The sequence below is a fragment of the Drosophila eugracilis genome, unplaced genomic scaffold, assembly GCF_018153835.1.
Source record: "Drosophila eugracilis isolate 14026-0451.02 unplaced genomic scaffold, ASM1815383v1 contig_470, whole genome shotgun sequence".
NCBI lineage: Eukaryota > Metazoa > Arthropoda > Insecta > Diptera > Drosophilidae > Drosophila > Drosophila eugracilis.
Window position 1 is genome coordinate 86,724 of NW_024573339.1, and position 8,115 is coordinate 94,838.

Consider the following 8,115-nt stretch of genomic DNA (forward strand, 5'->3'; position numbering starts at 1 on the left):
AACTGTCCAAAAGTTTTGCGATCTTGGTATAGCTTGTAGGGGCTATCGGCTGATGAACTGCTCGTTCGATCCTTGACTCGTCTGACTCGAAATTCAGGTGAGCGCTGATGATGACGTCCTGTTCCAAAAGGAAGTCCTCCTGTAATAGATCGTCGTGTGCTACGTAAACTTTAGCTGTGATCGATTTTCCATCTATGTCCATTTCCGAAATCATCGATTCTGTGAGGATACATGAACCTCCACAAATGCCTCTAATTTTCATAGAGCCCTTGGAGCGCTCAGCGTTGACTTGCTGTGCAACTGATTGGCGGATGATACTGGCCTGACTACCTGTATCGATGAAGGCGCTGTAATCGTGCGAGTGCACGCAGATTCTCCTGGTGAAAAGCTTGTCCTGATAAGCGCATAACATTGGAGGCTTGGCATGCCCCATTTGGCTCGTGGAATTTGTTGCATTTGGTACACCGTGACTTTTTCCTCTCTTTTCGGCACGAATTGGCGAAATGTCCCATAGCTCCGCAATTGTAACACTTCAGGGATTCTTGCGACCTGGGCGGCTTAACATCGCTGTCTGGTTTTTGCTCAATGGTACTTGCTTTTGTTGAAAATTCTTTCTAATTTGCAAATGAACGACCTCTGTTTTCAAAATAAGACTCGGCTACGCCACGGAGTTGCTTCATGTTCGAGAAATGAACGGCTGCAATACTGTTTTGCAATTCTCGATGCTGTAGACCTGAGCGGACGTATCTTATTACCGCTGCTTCGCTGAGCCTGTACCGCACCCCAAGGCCGGACATCGTGAAACAGTATTCCTTTACCGTCTCCTTCGATCGCCTGGTTGCATTGGCCATGCACATCGAATGGCTTCGGCGAAGTTTTTCCATGTCGTGTGTAGAATGGGGGATGAATCTAGCCACATCTTGGCTGGACCTTTTAGACGTGTATAAATGGAGAGTAATAGGTACTTCTCGTCCCACTGATACGCATCAACTACCTCGTTGACGCGATCAATGAACCGATTTACTGAAATCGCGTTGTCGTCCCTGGGATCATATTCTGGCAAAGTGTTGGCGATTTCCTTGACCGATGCTTGCCTTACATTGCTGGTAGCTTGCGTAGAAATACTCCTTTCGTTGCTGATTTCATCGATGTCCAAATCGATGATGTGCTGTTGCTGCTGATTTGGTGCTTCTGCTGGTGCTGAATTGCCCATTTGAAGGGTAACTAATTGAGCTTACATGCCTTTTAGCTCAATCATCCCGTTCTGCAATTGAGAAATTGCCGCTGACTGCGTTAACATCGCTTCTTCTTGCTGCATGGTGAGTCCCATTGCTGGCAGCTCTACGTCTTCCGATTGTTAAATCTATAAGCCTTTGAACTCGGCTCTTGTGCCGAAAACTGACACGTTTCTCGAACGTTATAGGAACCTTAACTCGTCGCCTTTAAGATCCGCTATTATAGGCACTATTTACTGTCCTTGAATTTACTTTTAGCTAAATTGACAGTTCTCTTGTGCGAACGTGACAACAATAATTACCTCGTGAGCGAAACAACTATTCATATGTACCTCGCGAGGCTTGAAGTTCACCAACACACACAACTCCTGTGTATGTGTATATGTGCTCTGGCTTCTAGAGACTTCTGCGGCCACAGGCTCACTAAGAATGTTGTCCGTCTGCTTTGCTTCCACAGGCTCACTAAGATACCCGATCCTTCTGCTTGGTTCCACGGGTTCACATAGATTCCCGATCCTTTTGCCTTGAATCCGTCTGCCACGTAGAAATGGAACACATCAGTTATTTGAAATTTCCTTTGTCATATAGACCTTTGGGAACATATCCCATTGCAAACTTTCCACGCCGATGGTACTTGCTGCTTTTCCTGGAATTCTAGCACAACTTTTCCGCTCCACGCATATCCAACCTAACTATCCCACTTCTCTACTGTGAAGGGTAGCTTTTTTAGTGGTATGTAGTTTATTATTATGTGGATAATTGAGATGGAATTAAAACAATAAATCGCTCTGGGCACGTTGTTCTTCTCCAGTTTTCTTCTAGCTCTTTCTATCGTCTCTTGGCAACAGTACTAACTAGGCGTTTCCCAACACAATCGGGCTATCGATAGGGATGCGAATTAGGTGCTGTTCACAGATGGATAGGGTGGATATAAATATTATAAGCTATAGTGTCCAGTAAACAATATAGATCGAGTAACTGAAAAGTGATTACATAAAGGTTATATATTTTTAAAATTTACATTATCTAAATTTATGCAGGTTACAATAATGAATGTTTTACCTCAGTTAACAAAAGCGATATCTTTCTTAAGGAGAAAGTTTGATGACCTAAAACATGTAAAGAATGAAAGTGTTATAGAGTTGGAGGAAACATTTAAACCTTTTCCAGAAACTTTACATGAACTTGTTAACGAAAGCATAAATTTTTAAAAACATATGTGGTAGCCAAGGTTAAACGTGAATTATACGAAAATGAAAAGTATGAGAATGATATGACAGATGACGATGATGTGTACTATACAACCAATGGGAGACAACATCAGACAAAACGAAACTTATATCAATACCGATCTATGAATGATAGTGATTCTAATAATGATTTCATTTCACCAACAAATGTTTTTGAAAAAGGAAAGAAAGGCGAAACATATGATGATGATGTGGACAAAGAAAGTGAGCCGGAAGCTATATCAATGCCTACAAAAGAAAATGAAATGAGGGAAAATATAAATATAGAAGACGAGATAGATAATAAAAATCATGATTTAAATATCAGTCATTTGAGTCGGGAAAATATATTGGATAAGGCTTACGGACCTAAAAAAAGTTTAGATAATGTATTAACATTAGGGAATAGTGAACTAAACATAATTCATAATAAGATTCATTTGTATAGTGGAATGAGTTGCCTGCCTAACTGCTGGTCTGTACTCCCTTATATTTCATAAACACTTCTTACGAAAACTGGTTTCGGTTATATGACTCTGGAGGAATCAAAACCAAATCATATATATTGGAATGATGTGCTAGTGGCGTCAAAAACAGCGGGTAACAACAATCACAATAATGAGATTTTCACAATAGTAAAAGAACTGAGAGAGGATTGAATTATTGTTTAATTAGAGTATATATATTAAACACAAAAAAGATTTTTATTTATAATCATCATGTCTGTTAACAAGTTTGTATATTTTTCTAATGATAGGGAGCGATCAGATCATTTAAAAAGAGGTGTAAAATTAATGTCAGAAAGTTGGAAAGAAGACCTAAGAAAAGTTGTTAGTCAAATTATTATCGTCGACATACAAAAATTTCAAATCTTCAAAATAAAATAGAGATCTATCACAAGAGAGCAGATAGTTCTGATCAAATATTTGAGAAAGTTCTTGAAAAGATAAATGTTATTGAGGACTTTATTTTTAAGTATGTAACAAAACCGACAGCGACACCAAAATAGACAACAATTGAAATATAAGGTGTAGCCTATTCGAAGAATATGATTAAACGAGCAATTGTGAATGAGTTGCACGGACCGTCTCGAAAACATTTTTAACGAAGACGAGTCATTATAAAGGAAGCAGATTTGTTTGAAATGGGGGCTTATTCAACATCTAACAAGGGTTATCGATACTTATTAAAAGTAATTGATAGGTTTTCTAAATTTGCTTGGGGTCAAAATTTAAACAATTAATGAAACGTTGTGATATAAATCATTATTCGACGTTCTACAATTGTCGAGCGTTTTAATAGAGCACTCAAAGAGTCAATGTGGCTTAAGTTTAGTTTCAATGGGAAATATAAGTAGATAGATATTTACAAAATTTTGACATATGATTACAATAATAGGGTACATAGAACCATAAAAATGAGCCCAATCAGTGTCAACACAACTAATGAAAAACAAATATTACAAGACTCATAATCACATAAAGATATATGTTGAGAGTAAACTACGAGCTCACGCTCGTATCAGCAAGTAAAAACATGCGTTTGAAAAATGGTATAGACCGAATTATACAACAGAAATCTTTAGAAATTAGAAAAGTCAAAAAGTCATTCCCCAAAACACACTTACTTGAAGATTAAAAAGGTAATCCGATTCAGGGTGGGTTTTATAAAGAAAAACTCAAAAAGACTGAATTCCCGAACACATTTCTAGTTGAGAAAATTTTAAAAGGAATAGATGACAAAATTTTGGTAAAATGGCTTGGCTTTTCAATGGACCAAATTAAAAGACACTGTAATATTTAATGTTAATTTTTGTTTTATTATTTTTTTCTTTGGATGGCATAGAACTCGTAATTTATTCTAGTTGCACTATGAAAATTGAATTTTGAAATTGAATTATTAGCACAATGTTTTTTTCAACCGAATGAATATCTATACCAATTTAACATCTACCCGTTTTCAGGATTTTCCATGGTTTTCCCATAGACTGAGTTGTTCATTAATTTAAAAAAAATTTTTTCAAATTTATTCTTGGCATTCTGTCGATGTAAAGTTTTTAAATCAATATAAGTCTTTAGCCTAGGTTTTTGTAAAAAGCAAACCCCTCTATGAATCTTGTTTAATATTAACCCATTTTGAATGCATTGCTGCAAATTTCTATAATGTATTACATCATTTTTTTGTTCCCGAGGTTAGCTATTAATTTTTTAACTTTTTCCTCTTTAGAATGCAAAACTATTTGACGGACAAAACGGAAGATCATTATCTGGTGTGAATGCGATAGGGGTAAATTAGGTCTACTTCCAAAAAATATCCATACTAATCATCAATAGATATGTTATGTATATCAAAATTTTTTAACTCATTAGGAAACAACCATTCAAACCCTTTGTATGGAAGGGGTTGTGACATTTCCCAACTATATAAATTGATTGCATTAAAAACTATGATTCCTTTTTAGATCATAATCTGTTAAGTATTTGTTATTTTCCTTTGTATATCTATGACAACATTGTATTAAGCCCCCTCGAATGCAATTTTGAATAAATCTATACATATCGATATCTACTAACAACTCAAGTTGAATATTTGTGGTCTTTAACATGTCTGCGCAAGATAGACCTGGTGAATGAATTCTGTTTAGGTGAGGGGCCATTGTGCCGCCGCTCATCTGAACTTAAGAGCGCATCCGCGCTGAAGAGTGCATTTGCCCTCGCCCCTCTCTGCACAATCTTGCACTCTCTCCCTCTCGGGTCCAACTGTAGCGGTCGGCCGTCGGCGATCGTTTTTCTTATGCTAAGCTAAGTTATGTCAGTTTTTCGGTATGCAGTGAATAAAGCTGACGGCTTTCTCCACGACGTCCCCGACTTCATCTTCTCTGCAACCAAGAAGTATCTTTTTGTGGCAACACCGCCCCACTACAACATTTTGGCCCTTCGAGCAGGATATTCTGGATATCTGGATATTTTGGATATTCTGGATACCTTTTCTACCAGCAGTTCCCGGCAGTGTTCCGCCAAAAGATAAGTACGGCATTTTTTCCGTGACCGTCTCTCTGCCGGTCTTCAGCAGTGGTCCGAACATTAAATTTCGTTCACACTGCTGCAAGATTTTTTTTCCTTCCGTGTCAATTCCAAGTCCGAGTTTTCCGACACAACGGCAGTGTTTCTACTCTTCTTCGTCTTCAAATTCTGCTAATTTTTCCATCCGACTCCGTTTTGGGGGCCCCACATTCCTTCCCCGCTTTTCGCCCCCCCTATTTTTTTTCCCTTTCCTCTTTGCCAAGCGAAAAGGCCAAAATAAAAAAACAAAAAAAAAAAAAAATATTAATTTAAAAAAAAAAAAAAAAAAAAAAAAAAAAAAAAAAAAAAAATAAAAAAAAAAAAAAAAGAAAAAATAAAAAAAGAAAACAAAGGGAAAAAAAAAAAAAAAAAAAAAAAAAAAACAAAACGAAGAAAAAAGCTTTATAATAAAACAAAAAATTTATATTATAACTACACCTTCCTCTTCTCTATTAAAAAAATAATAAAATATACCAAACCCACCACCAACCCCCCCAACCAACATACATAACCACACAATATAAGTTAACACGGTCACCCAGCAACGGAAAAGTGTTCCAGGCTGATCCCGCATAACCGGATGGGAATATGCAAGGCCAGCGTCACCTGCGGATATTGCACAGCGACGGTGCTATGGTCAGCATATTCAGCGGGCAATGCACTGTGACGGAAGCAGCCCACAATCGACGGGCAATGCACTGCAACGCAAGCAGCGGCTGCCCAACTCCATGCACGAGGCGCCGGGTCAGCAGTTTCAGAGCATAGGGCTAGCTTACATTTTAAGAATTTATGTACTTAGTAGTTAGTCGAATTTTGGAAATAAATCGTGACGGACATCGCCTCGCGAAACCAAAGTCTTCTCATTTTAATTGGCACCCAACGCGTTCGTAAGACCCTCGATCCGTCGTTCAATTAAAAACTTAAAACGCGTTCGTAAGACCCTCGATACGTTCAGTTTAAAATTTTTTTTTTTTTTTTAAAAAAACGCAATCAGTTAAAAAAAAAAAAAAAATAATAATATATAAATAAAAAATAAAGAAAACAAAACCCCATACCAGGAACACCAGCACCAGCAGCAGCCACAACGTTTTTAATTTAAAAAAAAAATTAAAATTAAGACCATGTAAGTGGAGTGTTCATTGATATTTTTCTTGACTATTCTTACTCGAAATATAAAAAAACGTGATCCAGAAACTTGCAAATAAAACAATAATCTTTATAACATATTCCAAGAGTCTCAGACAAAATAAAAAGGCGCAAGCTCAGACAAAATTTCATAAAATTTTCGAGAAAAAAATTAAATACAAAAAAAACCAAAATCTTTGCTCTTTACGCAAAAGAAAACATATGAGTGATAGTGAAATAGAAGACTTGTTAAACAAATTCCGAAAACTCAGAAGTGCGGAAGATTTGCAGGAAAATCCAAACAGTTCAAGTATGGCAATGACCAACGAGCAGTTAAAAGCCATTGTAGAAGGCGCAGTTGCAAGCGCACTCGCCATACAGGAAAGAAGTTTCGAACAAAAATTACTAGACGTTCAGAAGCGCTTAGGTGGTGTAAATATCAGCACACCAGAAGTAGAAACTTATAAAGATGCCGAAATCAGAATAAGTGTTCCGTGTAGTGAGACCTTAGATATTATGAAGTCCCTGCCGGACTTTGAGGGTAAAAATGAGACGTACGTTTCATGGAGAAAAGCGGCCCACACAGCATATAAAGTGTACGAAAAATACGACGGCAGTTCCAAACACTACCAAGCACTAGGAATACTAAGAAATAAAATAAAAGGTTCAGCCGATATGGTTCTTTCGTCCTTCGACACACCTCTGAACTTCAAAGCCATAATAAACCGGCTAGACTTTACATACGCAGACAAACGACCGGTATACTTAATAGAACAGGAGATGTCAACGCTTCGCCAGGGAAACATGACTCTCTTGCAATACTATGACGAAGTAGAGAAAAAGCTGACTCTGCTTATAAACAAGACAATTATGACCTACGACAATACCGTAGCAGCGACAATGAACGAAAAATATAGAGCAGATGCGCTTCGCGTATTTATTTCGGGAACAAAAAAATCGCTAAGCGATGTTCTTTTTTCGGCTAGACCATCCGATCTTCCTTCCGCTCTAGCCTTAGCACAAGAAGTAGAGGCTAATCACGAGCGATATATGTTCGCAAGTAGTTTCGCTCGTAGCACGGAGGAAAAATTCCATAGGTCCGAACAGAGACAACAGGACAGAGAAAGAAATACAATAACAGATTCTAGACCTAACCTGGAGGGTAAAAACCCCCATTTTAATAAAAGACCAAGACAGCCACTCAGACAGGATCCAGTCCAGCCAATGGATGTTGATGGTTCATCTCGTTCTAGACAATCAACTCAAAATCAACAGAGTAGTCTGTTTCATAGACAAACCCAAAGCAATCAGTGGCAGACCAATCAACAAAATGTTCAACCCAACCCTTACAGTAACCATGGACCAGCACATAAAAGACCTAAAGATAATAGTAGTGCGAGATACACAGGACCAAAACACCAAAGAATAAACCATTTAGCGTTGGACAATGACCAATCTAACGAA